General features: G+C 43.4%; 26 non-coding genes across 26 annotated transcripts; all 26 read right to left on the reverse strand.

The window, feature by feature from the left end:
* Positions 1–10,676: 10,676 nt before the first annotated feature.
* Positions 10,677–10,748, reverse strand: trnaq-cug (transfer RNA glutamine (anticodon CUG)). Its single transcript has one exon. It is a non-coding gene; the product is annotated as a tRNA-Gln (tRNA).
* Positions 10,749–11,255: 507 nt separating this feature from the next.
* Positions 11,256–11,327, reverse strand: trnap-cgg (transfer RNA proline (anticodon CGG)). Its single transcript has one exon. It is a non-coding gene; the product is annotated as a tRNA-Pro (tRNA).
* A 389-nt stretch (positions 11,328–11,716) lies between these two features.
* On the reverse strand, positions 11,717–11,788 carry trnap-agg (transfer RNA proline (anticodon AGG)). The gene has a single exon. It is a non-coding gene; the product is annotated as a tRNA-Pro (tRNA).
* A 492-nt stretch (positions 11,789–12,280) lies between these two features.
* trnaq-cug (transfer RNA glutamine (anticodon CUG)) lies at positions 12,281–12,352 on the reverse strand. The gene has a single exon. It is a non-coding gene; the product is annotated as a tRNA-Gln (tRNA).
* A 507-nt stretch (positions 12,353–12,859) lies between these two features.
* trnap-cgg (transfer RNA proline (anticodon CGG)) lies at positions 12,860–12,931 on the reverse strand. Its single transcript has one exon. It is a non-coding gene; the product is annotated as a tRNA-Pro (tRNA).
* Positions 12,932–13,890: 959 nt separating this feature from the next.
* On the reverse strand, positions 13,891–13,962 carry trnaq-cug (transfer RNA glutamine (anticodon CUG)). The gene has a single exon. It is a non-coding gene; the product is annotated as a tRNA-Gln (tRNA).
* Positions 13,963–14,469: 507 nt separating this feature from the next.
* On the reverse strand, positions 14,470–14,541 carry trnap-cgg (transfer RNA proline (anticodon CGG)). Its single transcript has one exon. It is a non-coding gene; the product is annotated as a tRNA-Pro (tRNA).
* A 398-nt stretch (positions 14,542–14,939) lies between these two features.
* On the reverse strand, positions 14,940–15,011 carry trnap-agg (transfer RNA proline (anticodon AGG)). Its single transcript has one exon. It is a non-coding gene; the product is annotated as a tRNA-Pro (tRNA).
* Positions 15,012–15,503: 492 nt separating this feature from the next.
* trnaq-cug (transfer RNA glutamine (anticodon CUG)) lies at positions 15,504–15,575 on the reverse strand. Its single transcript has one exon. It is a non-coding gene; the product is annotated as a tRNA-Gln (tRNA).
* Positions 15,576–16,535: 960 nt separating this feature from the next.
* trnap-agg (transfer RNA proline (anticodon AGG)) lies at positions 16,536–16,607 on the reverse strand. The gene has a single exon. It is a non-coding gene; the product is annotated as a tRNA-Pro (tRNA).
* Positions 16,608–16,981: 374 nt separating this feature from the next.
* Positions 16,982–17,053, reverse strand: trnaq-cug (transfer RNA glutamine (anticodon CUG)). The gene has a single exon. It is a non-coding gene; the product is annotated as a tRNA-Gln (tRNA).
* Positions 17,054–17,468: 415 nt separating this feature from the next.
* On the reverse strand, positions 17,469–17,540 carry trnap-cgg (transfer RNA proline (anticodon CGG)). Its single transcript has one exon. It is a non-coding gene; the product is annotated as a tRNA-Pro (tRNA).
* Positions 17,541–17,938: 398 nt separating this feature from the next.
* Positions 17,939–18,010, reverse strand: trnap-agg (transfer RNA proline (anticodon AGG)). The gene has a single exon. It is a non-coding gene; the product is annotated as a tRNA-Pro (tRNA).
* Positions 18,011–18,502: 492 nt separating this feature from the next.
* trnaq-cug (transfer RNA glutamine (anticodon CUG)) lies at positions 18,503–18,574 on the reverse strand. The gene has a single exon. It is a non-coding gene; the product is annotated as a tRNA-Gln (tRNA).
* Positions 18,575–18,989: 415 nt separating this feature from the next.
* trnap-cgg (transfer RNA proline (anticodon CGG)) lies at positions 18,990–19,061 on the reverse strand. Its single transcript has one exon. It is a non-coding gene; the product is annotated as a tRNA-Pro (tRNA).
* A 398-nt stretch (positions 19,062–19,459) lies between these two features.
* Positions 19,460–19,531, reverse strand: trnap-agg (transfer RNA proline (anticodon AGG)). The gene has a single exon. It is a non-coding gene; the product is annotated as a tRNA-Pro (tRNA).
* Positions 19,532–20,023: 492 nt separating this feature from the next.
* trnaq-cug (transfer RNA glutamine (anticodon CUG)) lies at positions 20,024–20,095 on the reverse strand. The gene has a single exon. It is a non-coding gene; the product is annotated as a tRNA-Gln (tRNA).
* An 874-nt stretch (positions 20,096–20,969) lies between these two features.
* On the reverse strand, positions 20,970–21,041 carry trnap-agg (transfer RNA proline (anticodon AGG)). Its single transcript has one exon. It is a non-coding gene; the product is annotated as a tRNA-Pro (tRNA).
* A 492-nt stretch (positions 21,042–21,533) lies between these two features.
* trnaq-cug (transfer RNA glutamine (anticodon CUG)) lies at positions 21,534–21,605 on the reverse strand. The gene has a single exon. It is a non-coding gene; the product is annotated as a tRNA-Gln (tRNA).
* A 403-nt stretch (positions 21,606–22,008) lies between these two features.
* On the reverse strand, positions 22,009–22,081 carry trnat-cgu (transfer RNA threonine (anticodon CGU)). Its single transcript has one exon. It is a non-coding gene; the product is annotated as a tRNA-Thr (tRNA).
* Positions 22,082–22,470: 389 nt separating this feature from the next.
* On the reverse strand, positions 22,471–22,542 carry trnap-agg (transfer RNA proline (anticodon AGG)). The gene has a single exon. It is a non-coding gene; the product is annotated as a tRNA-Pro (tRNA).
* A 492-nt stretch (positions 22,543–23,034) lies between these two features.
* Positions 23,035–23,106, reverse strand: trnaq-cug (transfer RNA glutamine (anticodon CUG)). Its single transcript has one exon. It is a non-coding gene; the product is annotated as a tRNA-Gln (tRNA).
* A 404-nt stretch (positions 23,107–23,510) lies between these two features.
* On the reverse strand, positions 23,511–23,582 carry trnap-cgg (transfer RNA proline (anticodon CGG)). Its single transcript has one exon. It is a non-coding gene; the product is annotated as a tRNA-Pro (tRNA).
* A 398-nt stretch (positions 23,583–23,980) lies between these two features.
* On the reverse strand, positions 23,981–24,052 carry trnap-agg (transfer RNA proline (anticodon AGG)). Its single transcript has one exon. It is a non-coding gene; the product is annotated as a tRNA-Pro (tRNA).
* A 492-nt stretch (positions 24,053–24,544) lies between these two features.
* Positions 24,545–24,616, reverse strand: trnaq-cug (transfer RNA glutamine (anticodon CUG)). The gene has a single exon. It is a non-coding gene; the product is annotated as a tRNA-Gln (tRNA).
* Positions 24,617–25,020: 404 nt separating this feature from the next.
* On the reverse strand, positions 25,021–25,092 carry trnap-cgg (transfer RNA proline (anticodon CGG)). The gene has a single exon. It is a non-coding gene; the product is annotated as a tRNA-Pro (tRNA).
* Between the last annotated feature and the right edge of the window lie 358 nt (positions 25,093–25,450).

The raw sequence follows: 25,450 nt of genomic DNA on the forward strand, positions 1-25,450 counted from the left end.
CAGCGGCCATCCTTTTTTTGTTGTATACGTGGTGAATAGGCTTCAAAACCCACCAACTGCAAATGCGCAGACTGTGTGAAGAAGCCTGTTGCTACTCGAACCTGTACAATCTGTTGATAAAACATTATAAAGGCCAGATGTGCAATTATTCTGAGCAATTATTTGTTCACATTTTTTGCAGGACGGACCATCAGCATATGCTCTCGGTAGTATAAAATGCAATGCCATGTATAAGTCCGGCTTGCTAATGCTGGAAGTATAACACAGGCATTACTCACCTTGCCTTTCTTGCAGCAGTCATTTATTATGTCATCATAAGAGAGTTGTTGTGAGAAAACAATATTTATTTTGATGACCTAAAGTCCACTGAGATTTTTTGAGCCATTGTTGATCTCAGGTAGTTTTAATCAGTTTAACTTAGAGATGCTCCTTTCAGTGGCAGCCACTGTAATGCTGTGTTCACACCAAACGCGGATAGAGCATCAAATTCGCGTCTACCGCGTCTAGTTTGCCGCTTAACCATTTTGAGATAATTTGCGCGTGAAATTAACTTCACAACAGACGCGAATTCGCGCCATGGGGGGGCTTCTGCCAGCTGACTTCACGCAGCATTTTCAATCGCCATTTTTATTCGGATAATTTTCAAAATATTACTGTTATTGTGTCATGAAATGTAGTTTTAAAAGTATTTCATGCGAGAATGTAGTTGTTTTAAACTCAAATATGCGATTTATTTATAATGACAGCGTCTATTTAAAAAATGTGTTTCGCCGATCTCGGAGACGTGAGCTCCACATGATCAGCGGGAGCTCCGTCATCATGTATCCACCGAGAGCAGCCTTACCTCGGCTGGATCTTCTGACATTTGACGCTGGCTTTGATGTCTCTTTAGTGGTTCAAGCTAAAATATAATTCGTTTGGGGTAAAATGAACCATTTCTTATCTTTGGCCTTTATTCAATTTATCTATTTATATGTTTTATATATATATATATATATATATATATATATATATATATATATATATATATATATATATATATACATATAGGTTCTTTTTATTCCTGTCTCTATAGAAATATGAACTTTTGTCATATAGCTCCGGTTGACTGCTCACTGACAACATCAGTCGTTCCTCCTTGTTGAATGAGTGGAACAGGGTATTCCTGCACAACTGGAGGCTGCAGGAACATACTGTTGAATGAGTGACTCCTAGGAGGCTCCTGATTGGTTAACGCGACGCGAATTGACGCCAAAGTTCAAATTTTTCAACTCGGGCGGCAGATGCGAATTCGCGTCAAACGCTAAATGCACAAAAAGCACCATTCACACTAAGTGCTCTATTCGCGTGTCAATTCGCGTCATTCGCGTAAACGCGCCTTTGCATTGACTTAACATTGAAATCATTCGCGCCAGACGCTCTATTCGCATTTGGTGTGAACACAGCATAACAGGTAGAGTGGTAGAAATTCTCAGAGCTTTCCACATATTGAGGTAAATTTCCGTCAGCTTCTTCTTGCTGCAGGACAGTCAGAAGCTTAATATTTATTATGTTTTTTTTTTTATAGTAGTTGTAGAAAGTAATCACCAATAGGCTAATCTGTAGCCTCATAACCAAACTGCCTTTTAGTGGTTCTCAACCGCTTTTGTTCGAGTACAGCTTCCACGTAGAGTTGTAATCGGGCCATAAAACTTAGGCCCGACAGGACCCGAGCCTGACAAGTACATTTTGATTGACAGCTTTTTAAAAGGCCATACCCGTTTACAGCCCGACATTATTCAAATGTGCGCACACACACAGCTCTTTTGCCTTTTGTCAAGAATGAGTAATTTATAAACGTTTTAACATATTTTATTTCTCTATTTCAACTTCCAAGTGGTCTAGTCTACGATAGTTGTGAATAAATTAAGTCCTCTGTAACATCTTAGCATATGCTCATTTAGCCTATAAATAGACCAACACACCAATAAAAACAAGTCTTTTTAACAAATTAAATTAAGATACATTTTAAATTAAGATAAGGTATTTGGCAATAACGAAATTAAGATAAAGGCTCCGCCAGATTTGCTTCGCCACTAGCAGCTGACATTGAAAAAAAGAATAATGCCAACATTAGCCTAAATACTCTGTCCACATTATGCATTTAAGACTCAATGAATATTTAGTTATTTGAAAAACCTTTACTCACAGAGATTAGGCTAAGCCTACATGTTTTTGTGGAGGAACATTATTGAATCCTCTGTAGATGTCGTCAGCGCGTTCCTGCGCTCAATGATGGTGCATCATTATTCACTAATTATTCTCATTATAAACATGGTCAAAACCTTTCCACACCTCAGACCTTGCTTTAGTTGCTGGTACAACCAAAACATGACATTACCGTGAGGGAAAAACCATCATCCAAAACAAACCATGGCTAACAGTCAGATTCAGCCGTATATTTACTGTTGCAAAACCTTTCTGACAAAAGATTTTGCAGCAGAAGTAGTACAAACTATGCTTCGGTTTTGAGTACATTAGCCAGCTTTTTTTTTGTTTGTTTGTTTTTCTCCATTAACCAAGATTCTATTGTCATGCTGACACCTTCTCCCATCCTTTTGTTGGGAAATATTAAATAGTTTTTTATTTGATATGGTCCTCTGAGAACAAACTCTGTTCTTACCTTTTTATTTAAAACAGTTGTCCAGTCAGCAGCCTTTTTGTAGAGATGCATCCAGCTGCAGCCCCGCAGACTCACTTTTTGCTAGACACCAGTGGCTGGATGGACAGCAGACGTCATTTCCATATCGTCATTCACTTTTCAATTTTGACTCGCCATGCAGATGTCAGCGGTAAGAAAAAATAATAAACTGTCGATGATTTATAGGTCATGTCAGAATTCAAATGCACAAACTAGCTAGTTAAAATTTTTTTCTTGTTTTCAAGGTACTGTGTCGTGTTTTTTAAAGGTATTAGTGAACTCTGGTGTGCCTCAATTCTCAAATAAGAATTGACTTCAAATCACTCTTTTTTTTCCTTCTTGTACAACCAAACCAATCACAGTCTTCAAAAGATTGTGTCATACATAGCAACGGGGTCAACCCCGCCTCCTCACTAAGATGAAAGTTTTTGTCTTTTCCTTACTCAGAGTTGCTCTCAGATCGGTCCTGAATCGCTCTTAAGCTAAGACTCCTACGTAAAAGTTTTTAAGCTAAATTAAGAGTTTTCTGAGAGGATTCTTAGAATCTTTATGAATTCGGGCCCTGATGTTTAATATGTTTATGATGATGTTTAAAGCGCTTTGGTGGCTATGGGTCTGTTGAAAGCGCTATATTGCCTAAATGCAGTCCATTTACACAATTCATCTACCATTAGTGCACAGAGCAGTTCCTGTCCATTGGCCTGTTCTGTCCCAGCCGGCACATAACTGACCTTCAACGTTGAAATATGGTTGAAATAAGGTCAGTTGTGGTTTCAACGTTGAAACAACGTTGATTCAATGTTTAAAGCTGAATGGTTGAAAAACATCCAGCACATGACCAACTTTCAATGTTGAAATATGGTGGAAATAAGGTCAGTTGTGGTTTCAACGTTGAAACAACGTTGATTCAACGTTTAAAGATGAACTGTTGAAAAACTTCCAGCACATGACCAACTTTCAACATTGAAATGTGGTTGAAATAAGGTCAGTTGTTTTAATGAAACAACGTTAAAAATGTTTAATGCTAAATGGTAGAAGAAGGTTAACAAGCTTTTAAATTATTTATATTAAATTATTTAAATTAATTAATTTATTATTTTAATAGCATTTTAAAATATTTTAGTCATGATACCTATTCTAAAATCTAAAGGTATATGTTAAATATTATCATCATTAACAACAATAAAACTATATACATTTCGCTGCTTTAATTATCACACTGAAACAACTCCCATTAGTAGTTTTATTTTATTACTTCTATCATGATTGGTTAATCTGGCTGTCATTCAGGTTTCTGAAACATATAAGTGCAAATGTCGGTATTTAAATAATATAATTTTAGTTGTTATGCAGGTGAATCACTAAATTAAACTAATTAATGTTAATACATTTTAACTTAATCTTTGAGTAAGTTTTTTTTTTGCACATTTAAGTATGTTACAGTTGAAGTACAGTACAGTTTTGTAACTTTTGTTACATAATTACATTTAAAATTACATTTTAATTTAAACATTTTTTTCATTTACCTGTATGTATGCACAGTTGTAGTGTGAATGTTCAAACTGTATTTACCATGGTAAAGTGTCTGACAACAATTAATATTCTTATTAGAATAAAACTGCCTCATTTTTTAACTGTAGAGCTGTAGCTGAATAGTTTGTCCTACTACGCTGCTGAAGTGTAATGTTGGTCATTATGGTGGAACTTAATATTTAACAACAAATATTTTCTGAAGTGGTACTTGGTATAAAAAGTTTGAGAACCAATGGTTTAAAGAAATGGTATAATATGAAATCCTGCTTTTTAAGAACTTTTCAGTAAATAATTTCTTCTTTCCCCTTGTAGAGTCATCAAGGATCCAGCTTGTTCTTGAAACATTGGTATGAATTTGTTCATCTGCTTCATTGCACTGTCACTTCTGGTAGAGATGCTTTGACCTTTTGTGATAGGTTTTGATTGTGCTTAGTTTAATAAAAATTTACTGAATTAGATTTTACTTATTTTACTACATTGTATTGCTAGTGTTAATGAATAGTGTTGTCCACTTTGTTTCCAACCTCACTGTTACTGAACCGTAAAGTGAAAATATTGTGTTGATTTATTTTGCATTCAGTTTTCAGTTAAATATATTTCACAATATCAAAGTTACTGTGAAACATTGTGAACATACCTAAACTCACTGGTTAAATCTTATGTGCCCTCCAGACGTTTGCACTCTGCCATCCCAAAGAAGTTCAAAATCACTCTCCCTGACCTTTTCCTGGACTGTGTTCAGCTGGTGGAATGACCTCCCAATCTCAATCCGAACTGCTGAGTCTTTACTCATTTTCAAGAAACATCTTAAGACTCATCCTTTTCACCAGAACTTAACCAACTAATGCTTGCACTTTTCCTTCATTTTTGTCTTTCATATAAAAAAAAAAAAAACCTGGCTATGCATTCTGTACTAGACTAACTGAGACTTGTCATGGCACTTGTTTACTGTTGTTGTTCGCTTGTACACCTGATTGCTTCTGTTCTTCTCATTTGTAAGTCGCTTTGGATAAAAGCGTCTGTTAAATGATTAAATGTAAATGTTTATACAGGACGGTACAGAAAGTGCACAAGTGGGAGAGAGTGGAGGGGACGGCGTCAGAATGGACCTAGCGCTGGGACTCTTTCAAGGATCACCCAAAGCACAACCACACTGTATACACGAGGCTGCTGGTTCTAACATTTTAGAGTGCCCTGCGGTAGAAATCTCATTCTGCATTCCCCACGGTAAAGAAGACACAGTCCGGGGGGGTTCCCGTTAGAAATCAACTGGTTGAAGGTTCCCTGCTCGTACTGTGCAACACATTTTCACTGCACAAATGTACACAACTCTTGTAATAAGACACATTACTAAAACATGTTTTTGACAGAAACTGTAGTTTTCCACCGAAATAAAAGATCCACTGGTTTCAGTCATAACGGTACAAGGGTTTGTCTTGTAAGTGCTGCAAAAAATATGCATTTATATGCCAGATTATTTTACAAAAACCTTTAAATATTATTGTATTTGGATTGTTCTACTACATGTTTTTAGCAATACCTCCATGCATACTCTGCATAATAAAGTGTGGGATTATTTTCATCTGTTTTATACAGTATGTTTCCAAAATTAAACTGCTGTTTGACAATTTTGAGCATGTGGTAGTTTATTGAAGTTGATTGTAAAGCCATTGCTGCCAGTAATAAGATTTTTAGCCTTGCATGTACAGTGTTGATCTAAATGCCAACTAGGATCTAGGTTCATTTATACATGGTGCAAGGTACGACGGGGAAACAACGTCATGTTATCAACGTTGATTAACTTTTCAAAATCAACACCTCATTCAGCTTTCATCCCAGGTCTGCAGCACGACCCTAATTCATCCGTAATGCAGGTAAGACGGTGAAACAGCGTCGCGATTTCAACGGTGAATCCATGTCGTGATTTCAACGTTGATCCAATTTGCAAAATCGAAAGGTAATTCAACGTTGATTTAACGTCGGGATTTCAACAGTGAATCAGCGTCGTGATTTCAACCGTACATCAACGTCACGATTTCAACGGTGAATCAACTTCGTGATTTCAACGTTGATCCCATTTGCAAAATCGAAAGGTAATTCAACGTTGATTCAACCATGGTACCTGACGTTTCAACGTAGAATCAACGGTGAAATGCCGGCTGGGGTAGATCCTTTGTTTTGGAGAGAGATTAGTACCTCTACATTAGCAATCTTTTACCGTTCTGTTGTACCATTTTCTAAATGTGGTTGGGTGAGGAAAGTCCAAGTTGAAGGTCTTTTTGACATACTTGTATGCCTTAAATCTGCAGTTTAAGGACAAATGTCTTATGGGCTGGGTGGTATTTTGTATGACAACATTGAAATCTTATAGGGATCTCAATTGAACAATTGTTTTTATTGTTCTTCTCCTGTTTTTATTTATTTTACTGGATTGCTTGTGATTGCTGAGCAGACTTCCAGTGAGAGTCTTTGGACTCATTTGTTGAGGAGTCTGAGAAGCATCAGTTGTGGTGTGGGGAATGTCCTCACTCCAAGTTCAACATGGCCCCAATTTCGCTTAAAACTTATAATTATGTGGGTTTGTGTGATAAATTATATTGAAAATTAACTTAATCTTTAATGTGCAGCTTTTATTCTTGTGTATACCTCTAAATTAAAGAGAACAACATAGGCAACCCTACTTTCAAAGATGGCCTTTTGCTCTAACTCTTATGGAGGCTCTTAAGAAAAGTTTGGGTAAGTAGTTGACACAATAAACCTACAAAGCTATCATTGTGTTAAAGAGTAGTTTACTCTCTTCTAATTTTAATTCTAATCTCAATCCCGACTCCTCCCTCACCATATATGGAGCTTACAACGCCTAGTTTTACTATTCTTAACCTCCGCTGCATATCATTTCCATACATCTCATCCACATTCCCACCCACATGACACCATCTTTAACACCATCAAAGGTACAAGACATATGAGTTGTGGACTAAATTAATATTATAATGCTATATGTGCCATACACATTTCTACTGTTAAAAATAATCAGAATCAGAATGAGCTTTATTGCCAGGTATGTTAACACATACGAGAAATTTGTTGACTACAGACATTAAAGTGAAGTGACATTCAGCCAAGTATGGTGACCCATACTCAGAATTTGTGCTCTGCATTTAACCCATCCAAAGTGCAACATACACAGAGCAGTGAACACGCACACACACTGTGAACACACACCCGGAGCAGTGGGCAGCCATTTATGCTGCGGCGCCTGGGTAGCAGTTGGGGGTTCAGTGCCTTGCTCAAGGGCACCTAAGTCGTGGTATTGAAGGTGGAGAGAGAGCTGTACATGCACTCCCCCATCCCACAATTCCTGCCGACCCAGGACTCGAACTTACAACCTTTCTATTGAGAGTCCGACTCTCTAACCAGTAGGCCACAACTTCCCCCCCTTTTTTTTTTTTTTTTTTTTTTTTTTTTTTTTTATAAGTAGGTGTGTTAGATAAATAAGTGTATGTGTATGTAAATAGTGTAGTGTGTTCCACAGTTAGTTATCACTTTTGTCATTTAGTCCTGTAATTTTTGGGTTTCTTTGGGATGAGGATGATGGTGGAGTGTTTGAAACACGAAGGGACTACACACAGCTCCAGCGATCTGTTGAAGATCTGTGTGAAGATGGGGGCCAGCTGGACAGCACAGGATTTCAGACAGGCTGGTGTAACACAATCTGGGCCTGGTGCATTTTTTCCTTTTCTGCTTCTGTGAGACATTGTCCCCCTTCCTGTAAGCATCTTCTTTGGCCTAATGGAGCTGTCTGAGTTTTGCAGGGAAGCACTGTTTGTCATTGTGGTAAGTTAGATGAGTCCTGGTAGGAATACAAATATCCTTACAGAAACTGATATAAGATGTTACAGTCTCTCTGAGTTCATCCAGATTGGTGGCAGCAGCTTCAAAAATACTCCAGTCAGTGAGGTCAAAACAAGATTGTAAATCCTGCTCTGCTTCATTAGTCCATCTTTTTACTGTCCTTAATACAGGTTTAGCTGATTTATTTTCTGCCTGTAGGTCAGTATAAGATGAACCAGACAGTGATCAGAACGTCCCAAAGCTGCACGTGGATTGTGGTGTAACAGTGATCCAATATATTACTGTCTCTAGTGGGACATGTGATGTGCTGTCTGTATTTTGGCAGTTCATGGGAGAGATTGGCTTTATTAAAGTCCACGAGAATGATTAAAACAGAGTCCGGGTGTTGTTTTTCTGTCTCTGTGATCTGATCAGCCAGTTTCTGTAAAACTGAGCTCATGAATTACTCCCGCGGCGAATAGAACGGCTTGCAGTTGACAAACAGCACTTCTAGATCAGCATATCTTCCACAGCACATCCAATATCCTTGTTATATTTTAGAATAAATGTTTAAAATTATTCATAAAAACAAAACTGTTTAAAATAGTTCTCAGATAACTATTTTGTAATATGGTTGATCTCATTCTTTTCTACTGGCCAAATAGCATTTCAATTGTTTCAAATTTTTTGCAGTTTTTCTAAAAAGATTAAAATCTTTTACCTAGTTTTAGTGGAAACATATGCATATATTTATTAAAAAAAAAGTTGTTTCTCACTGCGTCACTGACAAAGTATTTTAAATGTATTTATTTTAAATTCCTTCAAACACCATCAACACCTCCATGCAGCTGCTGTTATACAGTGAGCTATTATCATTGAACTTATTCAAACTGGAGAATGGACCAATCGCCATAATATCATTGTTCTCACTAAAAAATGTTCTCTCATTGAAGTTAAATTATCATGCACCTGTAGCACTGCATGCTGTCAGAAAAAGTGCCACAAGAAAAGTGATCAAGTGCATGCAAAATTCGCTTTTTCACATTCTTAATAGTATACTTTTTACATATTTTTTTGCATTTCATGTTATTTATTGTTGATGATCTTTGCATTTCTAATTGTTTGATTTAAAATAAAGATATTTGAGTCTTACTGTCTCTCAGTAAGAGACAATATTCACAACAGGAAAAGGTCCAAAGCGAGAATCATACCCCTAGACCAACAAGCAACCATGTACCCAGATACTACTCAAAAAAAGCAGCTGCAAAGCAGGGTCTCTGGGATTTGAGCTTGGGCCCTCTCGCTCCCATACCAGCAATAAAACAAAAAAAACACACCCCATCACCGACAAGCCCTCAGATGCTCCTGCAACTAGCAAATGCAAGATGAAGGCTCACAGCGCCTTGAAGCGATCCAAGAATGCTTGGGCTGCATTCCTAAACCAATGTTTAGAAAAATGTCAAGGCAAAGTTTAAACTGCAGATGAGGAACTAAGAAGAGCAGCGAGAAGTGGGCATGAAAACATGCAGTCGCAGCTTTAGTCTTACTTGACAGTGGCGTATGTTTGGCCCAAGAATGGCAGAATGGACTGAAACTGCTCTAGAAAAGAGGCTGCAAAGAAAGAAGAGGGCTCGTCCGGGATTTGAACCCGGGACCTCTCGAACCCTAAGCGAGAATCTAGAACTCAGATTCTCTGAGTCCTGCTCCACAGAGGATCAGATGACATCTGTCTTCTCAATTTAGTTCCTGCTTAGTTTTATTTGAGTTCTAGATGGTTTGGAGGCCATGGTTAAAGGAGGCCAGTGTAGCAATACATTTAAAGACACACTGCCAGAGACAAATTTGTGACATAAGCCCAAGCTCCTCCATGCCAAACACTGCCAGACAGACTCTTGAAGGTTCCACCGAGATTTGAACTCGGATTGCTGGATTCAGAGTCCAGAGTACTAACCGTTACACCATGGATCCAACAGTGTCTGTTCATCTGTCTGAAGTGTAGAAAACACTCAAGGAGGCTCTACGAAAAGAATGGACTGAAAATGCTCTAGAAAAGAGGCTGCAAAGACAGAAGAGGGCTCGTCCAGGATTTGAACCTGGGACCTCTCGCACCCTAAGCGAGAATCATACCCCTAGACCAACAGGTTGCTGTTCAGTAAAGGCCAATTTGCTACGTATTTCACTCTGCTCGACGCTACGGTCACTCTAACATCCTGCCTCTGTAGCTGACAAGGGCAGAATTAGAGCTCATGCACTGACCAGATTTCTGAGAAACTCCATTTTTACGTACCTGCTCTAGCTTGGCCTGCCCTCGTAGATAAATGTTGATGAAAACATCAAAGACAAAACACATAAACTGAATTTAACAGCAGAAATCTACACCGTTGCACTGCCACACAAATCTTGCTGATGAGAAGCTGTCTGATGTCTGTAATCCTGCTCCACAGAGGATCAGATGACATCTGTCTTCTCAATTTAGTTCCTGCTTAGTTTTATTTGAGTTCTAGATGGTTTGGAGGCCATGGTTAAAGGAGGCCAGTGTAGCAATACATTTAAAGACACACTGCCAGAGACAAATTTGTGACATAAGCCCAAGCTCCTCCATGCCAAACACTGCCAGACAGATTCTTGAAGGTTCCACCGAGATTTGAACTCGGATTGCTGGATTCAGAGCCCAGAGTGCTAACCGTTACACCATGGAACCAACAGTGTCTGTTCGTCTTTCTGAAGTGTAGAAAACACTCAAGGAGGCTCTGCGAAAAGCAACTAACCAGCAAGCATCAGAATGGTGTCTGAAAAGCATTCACGGCTCCACTCTGAGTAAACCCGGGATCGAACCAGGGAGCTGCAAAGCGGGGTCTCTGGGATCTGAGCTTGGGCCCTCTCGCTCCCATACCAGCAATAAAACAAAAAAACACACCCCATAACCGACAAGCCCTCAGAATCTTCAGTGTAACGCTCTCCGAACCTTGTAAACCAATATTGAGAAAAACATCAAAGCAAAGGACACGAGCCTCCAGTCAACCGCAAACGGCTACCCTGCATGGCAGCCAATCTGAGCCATCTCAGACACATTCACTTCTGTTGTACAAAGTTTAAATTGCAGATGAGGAACTGAGAACAGAGAGAAGTAGGCGTGAAAACATGCAGGTGTATTATTGGCCGAAAGAAGGCAGAACGGTCTGCTACTTTTCAGTAAGAAGCTCAATGTGGGCTCGTCCGGGATTTGAACCCGGGACCTCTCGCATCCGAAGCGAGAATCATACCCCTAGACCAACGAGCCACCATGTTCCCAGATACTACTCAAAAAAAGGAACTGCAAAGCGAGGTCTCTGGGATTTGAGCTTGGGCCCTCTCGCTCCCATACCAGCAATAAAACAAAAAAACACACCCCATAACCGACAAGCCCTCAGATGCTCCTACAACTAGCAAACGCAAGATGAAGGCTCACAGCGCCGTGAAGCAATCCAAGAATGCTTGGGCTGCATTCCTAAACCAATGTTTAGAAAAATGTCAAGGCAAAGTTTAAACTGCAGATGAGGAACTAAGAAGAGCAGCGAGAAGTGGGCATGAAAACATGCAGTCGCAGCTTTAGTCTTACTTGACAGTGGCGTATGTTTGGCCCAAGAATGGCAGAATCTGCTCTAGAAAAGAGGCTGCAAAGACAGAAGAGGGCTCATCCGGGATTTGAACCCGGGACCTCTCGCACCCTAAGCGAGAATCATACCCCTAGACCAACGAGCCACAAGTTGCTGTTCGGTAAAGGCCAATTTGCTACGTATTTCACTCTGCTCGACGTTACGGTCGCTCTAACATCCTGCCTCTGTAGCTGACAAGGGCAGAATTAGAGCTCATGCACTGACCAGATTTCTGAGAAACTCCATTTTTACGTACCCGCTCTAGCTTGGCCTGCCCTCGTAGATAAATGTTGATTAAAACATCAACGACAAAACACATAAGCTGAATTTAACAGCAGAAATCTACACCGTGGCACTGCCACACAAATCTTGCTGATGAGAAGCTGTCTGAGGTCTGTAATCCTGCTCCACAGAGGATCAGATGACATCTGTCTTCTCAATTTAGTTCCTGCTAAGTTTTATTTGAGTTCTAGATGGTTTGGAGGCCATGGTTAAAGGAGGCCAGTTTAGCAATACATTTAAAGACACACTGTCAGAGACAAAATTGTGACATAAGCCCAAGCTCCTCCATGCCAAACACTGACAGACAGACTCTTGAGGGTCCCACCGAGATTTGAACTCGGATTGCTGGATTCAGAGTCCAGAGTGCTAACCGTTACACCATGGAACCAACAGTGTCAGTTTGTCTGTCTGAAGTGTAGAAAACACTCAAGGAGGCTCTGCGAAAAGCAACTAACCAGCAAGCATCAGAATGGTGTCTGAAAAGCATTCACGGCTCCACTCTGAGTAAACCCGGGATCGAACCAGGGAGCTGCAAAGCGGGGTCTCTGGGATTTGAGCTTGGGCCCTCTCGCTCCCATACCAGCAATAAAACAAAAAAACACACCCCATAACCGACAAGCCCTCAGAATCTTCAGTGTAACGCTCTCCGAACCTTGTAAACCAATATTGAGAAAAACATCAAAGCAAAGGACACGAGCCTCCAGTCAACCGCAAACGGCTACCCTGCATGGCAGCCAATCTGAGCCATCTCAGACACATTCACTTCTGTTGTACAAAGTTTAAATTGCAGATGAGGAACTGAGAACAGGGAGAAGTAGGCGTGAAAACATGCAGGTGTATTATTGGCCGAAAGAAGGCAGAACGGTCTGCTACTTTTCAGTAAGAAGCTCAATGTGGGCTCGCCCGGGATTTGAACCCGGGACCTCTCACACCCGAAGCGAGAATCATACCCCTAGACCAACGGGCCACCATGTTCTCAGATACTACTCAAAAAAAGGAGCTGCAAAGCGAGGTCTTTGGGATTTGAGCTTGGGCCCTCTCGCTCCCATACCAGCAATAAAACAAAAAAAACACACCCCATAACCGACAAGCCCTCAGATGCTCCTGCAACTAGCAAACGCAAGATGAAGGCTCACAGCGCCGTGAAGCGATCCAAGAATGCTTGGGCTGCATTCCTAAACCAATGTTTAGAAAAATGTCAAGGCAAAGTTTAAACTGCTCATCTGCAGAAGAGCTAAGAAGAGCAGCGAGAAGTGGGCATGAAAACATGCAGTCGCAGGGTTAGTCTTACTTGACAGTGGCGTATGTTTGGCCCAAGAATGGCAGAATCTGCTCTAGAAAAGAGGCTGCAAAGACAGAAGAGGGCTCATCCGCGATTTGAACCCGGGACCTCTCGCACCCTAAGCAAGAATCATACCCCTAGACCAACGAGCCACAGGTTGCTGTTCGGTAAAGGCCAATTTGCTACGTATTTCACTCTGCTCGACGCAACGGTCGCTCTAACATCCTGCCTCTGTAGCTGACAAGGGCAGAATTAGAGCTCATGCACTGACCAGATTTCTGAGAAACTCCATTTTTACGTACCCGCTCTAGCTTGGCCTGCCCTCGTAGATAAATGTTGATTAAAACATCAACGACAAAACACATAAGCTGAATTTAACAGCAGAAATCTACACCGTGGCACTGCCACACAAATCTTGCTGATGAGAAGCTGTCTGAGGTCTGTAATCCTGCTCCACAGAGGATCAGATGACATTTGTCTTCTCAATTTAGTTCCTGCTTAGTTTTATTTGAGTTCTAGATGGTTTGGAGGCCATGGTTAAAGGAGGCCAGTGTAGCAATACATTTAAAGACACACTGTCAGAGACAAAATTGTGACATAAGCCCAAGCTCTTCCATGCCAAACACTGCCAGACAGACTCTTGAAGGTTCCACCGAGATTTGAACTCGGATTGCTGGATTCAGAGTCCAGAGTGCTAACCGTTACACCATGGAACCAACAGTGTCAGTTCGTCTGTCTGAAGTGTAGAAAACACTCAAGGAGGCTCTGCGAAAAGCAACTAACCAGCAAGCATCAGAATGGTGTCTGAAAAGCATTCACGGCTCCACTCTGAGTAAACCCGGGATCGAACCAGGGAGCTGCAAAGCGGGGTCTCTGGGATTTGAGCTTGGGCCCTCTCGCTCCCATACCAGCAATAAAACAAAAAAACACACCCCATAACCGACAAGCCCTCAGAATCTTCAGTGTAACGCTCTCCGAACCTTGTAAACCAATATTGAGAAAAACATCAAAGCAAAGGACACGAGCCTCCAGTCAACCACAAACGACTACCTTGCATGGCAGCCAATCTGAGCCATCTCAGACACATTCACTTCTGTTGTACAAAGTTTAAATTGCAGATGAGGAACTGAGAACAGAGAGAAGTAGGCGTGAAAACATGCAGGTGTATTATTGGCCGAAAGAAGGCAGAACGGTCTGCTACTTTTCAGTAAGAAGCTCAATGTGGGCTCGTCCGGGATTTGAACCCGGGACCTCTCGCACCCGAAGCTAGAATCATACCCCTAGACCAACGAGCCACCATGTGCCCAGATACTACTCAAAAAAAGGAGCTGCAAAGCGAGGTCTCTGGGATTTGAGCTTGGGCCCTCTCGCTCCCATACCAGCAATAAAACAAAAAAACACACCCCATAACCGACAAGCCCTCAGATGCTCCTGCAACTAGCAAACGCAAGATGAAGGCTCACAGCGCCGTGAAGCGATCCAAGAATGCTTGGGCTGCATTCCTATACCAATGTTTAGAAAAATGTCAAGGCAAAGTTTAAACTGCAGATGAGGAACTAAGAAGAGCAGCGAGAAGTGGGCATGAAAACATGCAGTCGCAGCTTTAGACTTACTTGACAGTGGCGTATGTTTGTCCCAAAAATGGCAGAATAGACTGAAACTGCTCTAGAAAAGAGGCTGCAAAGACAGAAGAGGGCTCGTCCGGGATTTGAACCCGGGACCTCTCGCACCCTAAGCGAGAATCATACCCCTAGACCAACGAGCCACAAGTTGCTGTTCGGTAAATGCAAATTTGGTACGTATTTCACTCTGCTCGACGCTACGGTCGCTCTAACATCCTGCCTCTGTAGCTGACAAGGGCAGAATTAGAGCTCATGCACTGACCAGATTTCTGAGAAACTCCATTTTTACGTACCCGCTCTAGCTTGGCCTGCCCTCGTAGATAAATGTTGATTAAAACATCAACGACAAAACACATAAGCTGAATTTAACAGCAGAAATCTACACCGTGGCACTGCCACACAAATCTTGCTGATGAGAAGCTGTCTGAGGTCTGTAATCCTGCTCCACAGAGGATCAGATGACATCTGTCTTCTCAATTTAGTTCCTGCTTAGTTTTATTTGAGTTCTAGATGGTTTGGAGGCCATGGTTAAAGGAGGCCAGTTTAGCAATACATTTAAAGACACACTGTCAGAGACAAAATTGTGACATAAGCCCAAGCTCCTCCATGCCAAACACTGACAGACAGACTCTTGAGGGTCCCACCGAGATTTGAACTCGGATTGCTGGATTCAGAGTCCAGAGTGCTAACCGTTACACCATGGAACCAACAGTGTCAGTTTGTCTGTCTGAAGTGTAGAAAACACTCAAGGAGGCTCTGCGAAAAGCAACTAACCAGCAAGCATCAGAATGGTGTCTGAAAAGCATTCACGGCTCCACTCTGAGTAAACCCGGGATCGAACCAGGGAGCTGCAAAGCGGGGTCTCTGGGATTTGAGCTTGGGCCCTCTCGCTCCCATACCAGCAATAAAACAAAAAAACACACCCCATAACCGACAAGCCCTCAGAATCTTCAGTGTAACGCTCTCCGAACCTTGTAAACCAATATTGAGAAAAACATCAAAGCAAAGGACACGAGCCTCCAGTCAACCGCAAACGGCTACCCTGCATGGCAGCCAATCTGAGCCATCTCAGACACATTCACTTCTGTTGTACAAAGTTTAAATTGCAGATGAGGAACTGAGAACAGGGAGAAGTAGGCGTGAAAACATGCAGGTGTATTATTGGCCGAAAGAAGGCAGAACGGTCTGCTACTTTTCAGTAAGAAGCTCAATGTGGGCTCGCCCGGGATTTGAACCCGGCACCTCTCGCACCCGAAACGAGAATCATACCCCTAGACCAATGAGCCACCATGTTCCCAGATACTACTCAAAAAAAGGAGCTGCAAAGCGAGGTCTTTGGGATTTGAGCTTGGGCCCTCTCGCTCCCATACCAGCAATAAAACAAAAAAAACACACCCCATAACCGACAAGCCCTCAGATGCTCCTGCAACTAGCAAACGCAAGATGAAGGCTCACAGCGCCGTGAAGCGATCCAAGAATGCTTGGGCTGCATTCCTAAACCAATGTTTAGAAAAATGTCAAGGCAAAGTTTAAACTGCAGATGAGGAACTAAGAAGAGCAGCGAGAAGTGGGCATGAGTAGTCTTACTTGACAGTGGCGTATGTTTGGCCCAAAAATGGCAGAATAGACTGAAACTGCTCTAGAAAAGAGGATGCAAAGACAGAAGAGGGCTCGTCCGGGATTTGAACCCGGGACCTCTCGCACCCTAAGCGAGAATCATACCCCTAGAGCAACGAACCACAGGTTGCTGTTCGGTAAAGGCCAATTTGTTACGTATTTCACTCTGCTCGACGCTACGGTCGCTCTAACATCCTGCCTCTGTAGCTGACAAGGGCAGAATTAGAGCTCATGCACTGACCAGATTTCTGAGAAAATCCATTTTTACGTACCCGCTCTAGCTTGGCCTGCCCTCGTAGATAAATGGAAAAAAGGGTCAGGTGACACCTGTCTTGTCAATTTAGTTCCTGCTCAGTTTTATGTGAGTTCTAGATGGTTTGGAGGCCATGGTTAAAGCAGGCCACTGTACCAATACATTTTAAGACACACTGCCACAGAGAAAGTTGTGACATACCCCAAGCTCCTCCTTGCCAAGCACTGCCAAACAGACTCTTGAAGGTTCCACCGAGATTTGAACTCAGATTGCTGGATTCAGAGTCCAGAGTGCTAACCGTTACACCATGGAACCAACAGTGTCAGTTCGTCTGTCTGAAGTGTAGAAAACACTCAAGGAGGCGCTGCGAAAAGCAACTAACCAGCAAGCATCAGAATGGTGTCTGAAAAGCATTCACGGCTCCACTCTGAGTAAACCCGGGATCGAACCAGGGACCTTTAAATCTTCAGTGTAACGCTCTCCGAACCTTGTAAACCAATATTGAGAAAAACATCAAAGCAAAGGACACGAGCCTCCAGTCAACCACAAACGGCTACCCTGCATGGCAGCCAATCTGAGCCATCTCAGACACATTCACTTCTGTTGTACAAAGTTTAAATTGCAGATGAGGAACTGAGAACAGGGAGAAGTAGGCGTGAAAACATGCAGGTGTATTACTGGCCGAAAGAAGGCAGAACGGTCTGCTACTTTTCAGTAAGATGCTCAATGTGGGCTCGTCCGGGATTTGAACCCGGGACGTCTCGCACCCGAAGCGAGAATCATACCCCTAGACCAACGAGCCACCATGTTCCCAGATACTACTCAAAAAAGGAGCTGCAAAGCGAGGTCTCTGGGATTTGAGCTTGGGCCCTCTCGCACCCATACCAGCAATAAAACAAAAAAAACAAACCCAATAACCGACAAGCACTCAGATGCTCCTGCAACTAGCAAACGCAAGATGAAGGCTCACAGCGCCGTGAAGCGATCCAAGAATGCTTGGGCTGCATTCCTAAACCAATGTTTAGAAAAATGTCAAGGCAAAGTTTAAACTGCAGATGAGGAACTAAGAAGAGCAGCGAGAAGTGGGCATGAAAACATGCAGTCGCAGCTTTAGTCTTACTTGACAGTGGCGTATGTTTGGCCCAAGAATGGCAGAATGGACTGAAACTGCTCTAGAAAAGAGGCTGCAAAGACAGAAGAGGGCTCGTCCGGGATTTGAACCCGGGACCTCTCGCACCCTAAGCGAGAATCATACCCCTAGACCAACGAGCCACAGGTTGCTGTTCGGTAAAGGCCAATTTGATACGTATTTCACTCTGCTCGAAGTTACAGTCGCTCTAACATCCTGCCTCTGTAGCTGACAAGGGCAGAATTAGAGCTCATGCACTGACCAGATTTCTGAGAAACTCCATTTTTACGTACCCGCTCTAGCTTGGCCTGCCCTCGTAGATAAATGTTGATTAAAACATCAACGACAAAACACATAAGCTGAATTTAACAGCAGAAATCTACACCGTGGCACTGCCACACAAATCTTGCTGATGAGAAGCTGTCTGAGGTCTGTAATCCTGCTCCACAGAGGATCAGATGACATCTGTCTTCTCAATTTAGTTCCTGCTTAGATTTATTTGAGTTCTAGATGGTTTGGAGGCCATGGTTAAAGGAGGCCAGTTTAGCAATACATTTAAAGACACACTGTCAGAGACAAAATTGTGACATAAGCCCAAGCCCCTCCATGCCAAACACTGACAGACAGACTCTTGAGGGTCCCACCGAGATTTGAACTCGGATTGCTGGATTCAGAGTCCAGAGTGCTAACCGTTACACCATGGAACCAACAGTGTCAGTTTGTCTGTCTGAAGTGTAGAAAACACTCAAGGAGGCTCTGCGAAAAGCAACTAACCAGCAAGCATCAGAATGGTGTCTGAAAAGCATTCACGGCTCCACTCTGAGTAAACCCGGGATCGAACCAGGGACCTTTAAATCTTCAGTGTAACGCTCTCCGAACCTTGTAAACCAATATTGAGAAAAACATCAAAGCAAAGGACACGAGCCTCCAGTCAACCGCAAACGGCTACCCTGCATGGCAGCCAATCTGAGCCATCTCAGACACATTCACTTCTGTTGTACAAAGTTTAAATTGCAGATGAGGAACTGAGAACAGGGAGAAGTTGGCGTGAAAACATGCAGGTGTATTATTGGCCGAAAGAAGGCAGAACGGTCTGCTACTTTTCAGTAAGATGCTCAATGTGGGCTCGTCCGGGATTTGAACCCGGGACCTCTCGCACCCGAAGCGAGAATCATACCCCTAGACCAACGAGCCACCATGTTCCCAGATACTACTCAAAAAAAGGAGCTGCAAAGCGAGGTCTCTGGGATTTGAGCTTGGGCCCTCTCGCTCCCATACCAGCAATAAAACAAAAAAAACACACCCCATAACCGACAAGCCCTCAGATGCTCCTGCAACTAGCAAACGCAAGATGAAGGCTCACAGCGCCGTGAAGCGATCCAAGAATGCTTGGGCTGCATTCCTAAACCAATGTTTAGAAAAATGTCAAGGCAAAGTTTAAACTGCAGATGAGGAACTAAGAAGAGCAGCGAGATGTGGGCATGAAAACATGCAGTCGCAGCTTTAGTCTACTTGACAGTGGCGTATGTTTGGCCCAAGAATGGCAGAATGGACTGAAACTGCTCTAGAAAAGAGGCTGCAAAGACAGAAGAGGGCTCGTCCGGGATTTGAACCCGGGACCTCTCGCACCCTAAGCGAGAATCACACCCCTAGACCAACGAGCCACAGGTTGCTGTTCGGTAAAGGCCAATTTGCTACGTATTTCACTCTGCTCGACGCTACGGTCGCTCTAACATCCTGCCTCTGTAGCTGACAAGGGCAGAATTAGAGCTCATGCACTGACCAGATTTCTGAGAAACTCCATTTTTACGTACCTGCTCTAGCTTGGCCTGCCCTCGTAGATAAATGTTGATTAAAACATCAACGACAAAACACATAAGCTGAATTTAACAGCAGAAATCTACACCGTGGCACTGCCACACAAATCTTGCTGATGAGAAGCTGTCTGAGGTCTGTAATCCTGCTCCACAGAGGATCAGATGACATCTGTCTGCTCAATTTAGTTCCTGCTTAGTTTTATTTGAGTTCTAGATGGTTTGGAGGCCATGGTTAAAGGAGGCCAGTTTAGCAATACATTTAAAGACACACTGTCAGAGACAAAATTGTGACATAAGCCCAAGCTCCTCCATGCCAAACACTGCCAGACAGACTCTTGAAGGTTCCACCGAGATTTGAACTCGGATTGCTGGATTCAGAGTCCAGAGTGCTAACCGTTACACCATGGAACCAACAGTGTCAGTTAGTCTGTCTGAAGTGTAGAAAACACTCAAGGAGGCTCTGCGAAAAGCAACTAACCAGCAAGCATCAGAATGGTGTCTGAAAAGCATTCACGGCTCCACTCTGAGTAAACCCGGGATCGAACCAGGGACCTTTAAATCTTCAGTGTAACGCTCTCCGAACCTTGTAAACCAATATTGAGAAAAACATCAAAGCAAAGGACACGAGCCTCCAGTCAACCGCAAACGGCTACCCTGCATGGCAGCCAATCTGAGCCATCTCAGACACATTCACTTCTGTTGTACAAAGTTTAAATTGCAGATGAGGAACTGAGAACAGGGAGAAGTAGGCGTGAAAACATGCAGGTGTATTATTGGCCGAAAGGTCTGCTACTTTTCAGTAAGATGCTCAATGTGGTCCTGTCCGGGATTTGAACCCGGGATCTCTCTCACACGAAGCGAGAATCATACCCCTAGACCAACGAGCCACCATGTTCCCAGATACTACTCAAAAAAAGGAGCTGCAAAGCGAGGTCTCTGGGATTTGAGCTTGGGCCCTCTCGCTCCCATACCAGCAATAAAACAAAAAAAACACACCCCATAACCGACAAGCCCTCAGATGCTCCTGCAACTAGCAAACGCAAGATGAAGGCTCACAGCACCGTGAAGCGATCCAAGAATGCTTGGGCTGCATTCCTAAACCAATGTTTAGAAAAATGTCAAGTTAAAGTTTAAACTGCAGATGAGGAACTAAGAAGAGCAGCGAGATGTGGGCATGAAAACATGCAGTCGCAGCTTTAGTCTACTTGACAGTGGCGTATGTTTGGCCCAAGAATGGCAGAATGGACTGAAACTGCTCTAGAAAAGAGGCTGCAAAGACAGAAGAGGGCTCGTCCGGGATTTGAACCCGGGACCTCTCGCACCCTAAGCGAGAATCACACCCCTAGACCAACGAGCCACAGGTTGCTGTTCGGTAAAGGCCAATTTGCTACGTATTTCACTCTGCTCGACGCTACGGTCGCTCTAACATCCTGCCTCTGTAGCTGACAAGGGCAGAATTAGAGCTCATGCACTGACCAGATTTCTGAGAAACTCCATTTTTACGTACCTGCTCTAGCTTGGCCTGCCCTCGTAGATAAATGTTGATTAAAACATCAACGACAAAACACATAAGCTGAATTTAACAGCAGAAATCTACACCGTGGCACTGCCACACAAATCTTGCTGATGAGAAGCTGTCTGAGGTCTGTAATCCTGCTCCACAGAGGATCAGATGACATCTGTCTGCTCAATTTAGTTCCTGCTTAGTTTTATTTGAGTTCTAGATGGTTTGGAGGCCATGGTTAAAGGAGGCCAGTTTAGCAATACATTTAAAGACACACTGTCAGAGACAAAATTGTGACATAAGCCCAAGCTCCTCCATGCCAAACACTGCCAGACAGACTCTTGAAGGTTCCACCGAGATTTGAACTCGGATTGCTGGATTCAGAGTCCAGAGTGCTAACCGTTACACCATGGAACCAACAGTGTCAGTTAGTCTGTCTGAAGTGTAGAAAACACTCAAGGAGGCTCTGCGAAAAGCAACTAACCAGCAAGCATCAGAATGGTGTCTGAAAAGCATTCACGGCTCCACTCTGAGTAAACCCGGGATCGAACCAGGGACCTTTAAATCTTCAGTGTAACGCTCTCCGAACCTTGTAAACCAATATTGAGAAAAACATCAAAGCAAAGGACACGAGCCTCCAGTCAACCGCAAACGGCTACCCTGCATGGCAGCCAATCTGAGCCATCTCAGACACATTCACTTCTGTTGTACAAAGTTTAAATTGCAGATGAGGAACTGAGAACAGGGAGAAGTAGGCGTGAAAACATGCAGGTGTATTATTGGCCGAAAGGTCTGCTACTTTTCAGTAAGATGCTCAATGTGGTCCTGTCCGGGATTTGAACCCGGGATCTCTCGCACACGAAGCGAGAATCATACCCCTAGACCAACGAGCCACCATGTTCCCAGATACTACTCAAAAAAAGGAGCTGCAAAGCGAGGTCTCTGGGATTTGAGCTTGGGCCCTCTCGCTCCCATACCAGCAATAAAACAAAAAAAACACACCCCATAACCGACAAGCCCTCAGATGCTCCTGCAACTAGCAAACGCAAGATGAAGGCTCACAGCACCGTGAAGCGATCCAAGAATGCTTGGGCTGCATTCCTAAACCAATGTTTAGAAAAATGTCAAGTTAAAGTTTAAACTGCAGATGAGGAACTAAGAAGAGCAGCGAGATGTGGGCATGAAAACATGCAGTCGCAGCTTTAGTCTACTTGACAGTGGCGTATGTTTGGCCCAAGAATGGCAGAATCTGCTCTAGAAAAGAGGCTGCAAAGACAGAAGAGGGCTCGTCCGGGATTTGAACCCGGGACCTCTCGCACCCTAAGCGAGAATCATACCCCTAGACCAACGAGCCACAGGTTGCTGTTCGGTAAAGGCCAATTTGCTACGTATTTCACTCTGCTCGACGCTATGGTCGCTCTAACATCCTGCCTCTGTAGCTGACAAGGGCAGAATTAGAGCTCATGCACTGACCAGATTTCTGAGAAACTCCATTTTTACGTACCTGCTCTAGCTTGGCCTGCCCTCGTAGATAAATGTTGATTAAAACATCAACGACAAAACACATAAGCTGAATTTAACAGCAGAAATCTACACCGTGGCACTGCCACACAAATCTTGCTGATGAGAAGCTGTCTGAGGTCTGTAATCCTGCTCCACAGAGGATCAGATGACATCTGTCTGCTCAATTTAGTTCCTGCTTAGTTTTATTTGAGTTCTAGATGGTTTGGAGGCCATGGTTAAAGGAGGCCAGTTTAGCAATACATTTAAAGACACACTGTCAGAGACAAAATTGTGACATAAGCCCAAGCTCCTCCATGCCAAACACTGCCAGACAGACTCTTGAAGGTTCCACCGAGATTTGAACTCGGATTGCTGGATTCAGAGTCCAGAGTGCTAACCGTTACACCATGGAACCAACAGTGTCAGTTCGTCTGTCTGAAGTGTAGAAAACACTCAAGGAGGCTCTGCGAAAAGCAACTAACCAGCAAGCATCAGAATGGTGTCTGAAAAGCATTCACGGCTCCACTCTGAGTAAACCCGGGATCGAACCAGGGACCTTTAAATCTTCAGTGTAACGCTCTCCGAACCTTGTAAACCAATATTGAGATAAACATCAAAGCAAAGGACACGAGCCTCCAGTCAACCGCAAACGGCTACCCTGCATGGCAGCCAATCTGAGCCATCTCAGACACATTCACTTCTGTTGTACAAAGTTTAAATTGCAGATGAGGAACTGAGAACAGGGAGAAGTAGGCGTGAAAACATGCAGGTGTATTATTGGCCGAAAGGTCTGCTACTTTTCAGTAAGATGCTCAATGTGGGCTCGTCCGGGATTTGAACCCAGGACCTCTCGCACCCGAAGCGAGAATCATACCCCTAGACCAACGAGCCACCATGTTCCCAGATACTACTCAAAAAAAGGAGCTGCAAAGCGAGGTCTCTGGGATTTGAGCTTGGGCCCTCTCGCTCCCATACCAGCAATAAAACAAAAAAAACACACCCCATAACCGACAAGCCCTCAGATGCTCCTGCAACTAGCAAACGCAAGATGAAGGCTCACAGCGCCGTGAAGCGATCCAAGAATGCTTGGGCTGCATTCCTAAACCAATGTTTAGAAAAATGTCAAGGCAAAGTTTAAACTGCAGATGAGGAACTAAGAAGAGCAGCGAGATGTGGGCATGAAAACATGCAGTCGCAGCTTTAGTCTACTTGACAGTGGCGTATGTTTGGCCCAAGAATGGCAGAATGGACTGAAACTGCTCTAGAAAAGAGGCTGCAAAGACAGAAGAGGGCTCGTCCGGGATTTGAACCCGGGACCTCTCGCACCCTAAGCGAGAATCATACCCCTAGACCAACGAGCCACAGGTTGCTGTTCGGTAAAGGCCAATTTGCTACGTATTTCACTCTGCTCGACGCTACGGTCGCTCTAACATCCTGCCTCTGTAGCTGACAAGGGCAGAATTAGAGCTCATGCACTGACCAGATTTCTGAGAAACTCCATTTTTACGTACCTGCTCTAGCTTGGCCTGCCCTCGTAGATAAATGTTGATTAAAACATCAACGACAAAACACATAAGCTGAATTTAACAGCAGAAATCTACACCGTGGCACTGCCACACAAATCTTGCTGATGAGAAGCTGTCTGAGGTCTGTAATCCTGCTCCACAGAGGATCAGATGACATCTGTCTGCTCAATTTAGTTCCTGCTTAGTTTTATTTGAGTTCTAGATGGTTTGGAGGCCATGGTTAAAGGAGGCCAGTTTAGCAATACATTTAAAGACACACTGTCAGAGACAAAATTGTGACATAAGCCCAAGCTCCTCCATGCCAAACACTGCCAGACAGACTCTTGAAGGTTCCACCGAGATTTGAACTCGGATTGCTGGATTCAGAGTCCAGAGTGCTAACCGTTACACCATGGAACCAACAGTGTCAGTTCGTCTGTCTGAAGTGTAGAAAACACTCAAGGAGGCTCTGCGAAAAGCAACTAACCAGCAAGCATCAGAATGGTGTCTGAAAAGCATTCACGGCTCCACTCTGAGTAAACCCGGGATCGAACCAGGGACCTTTAAATCTTCAGTGTAACGCTCTCCGAACCTTGTAAACCAATATTGAGAAAAACATCAAAGCAAAGGACACGAGCCTCCAGTCAACCGCAAACGGCTACCCTGCATGGCAGCCAATCTGAGCCATCTCAGACACATTCACTTCTGTTGTACAAAGTTTAAATTGCAGATGAGGAACTGAGAACAGGGAGAAGTAGGCGTGAAAACATGCAGGTGTATTATTGGCCGAAAGGTCTGCTACTTTTCAGTAAGATGCTCAATGTGGGCTCGTCCGGGATTTGAACCCGGGACCTCTCGCACCCGAAGCGAGAATCATACCCCTAGACCAACGAGCCACCATGTTCCCAGATACTACTCAAAAAAAGGAGCTGCAAAGCGAGGTCTCTGGGATTTGAGCTTGGGCCCTCTCGCTCCCATACCAGCAATAAAACAAAAAAAACACACCCCATAACCGACAAGCCCTCAGATGCTCCTGCAACTAGCAAACGCAAGATGAAGGCTCACAGCGCCGTGAAGCGATCCAAGAATGCTTGGGCTGCATTCCTAAACCAATGTTTAGAAAAATGTCAAGGCAAAGTTTAAACTGCAGATGAGGAACTAAGAAGAGCAGCGAGATGTGGGCATGAAAACATGCAGTCGCAGCTTTAGTCTACTTGACAGTGGCGTATGTTTGGCCCAAGAATGGCAGAATCT

The sequence above is a fragment of the Carassius gibelio genome, chromosome B3, assembly GCF_023724105.1.
Source record: "Carassius gibelio isolate Cgi1373 ecotype wild population from Czech Republic chromosome B3, carGib1.2-hapl.c, whole genome shotgun sequence".
NCBI lineage: Eukaryota > Metazoa > Chordata > Actinopteri > Cypriniformes > Cyprinidae > Carassius > Carassius gibelio.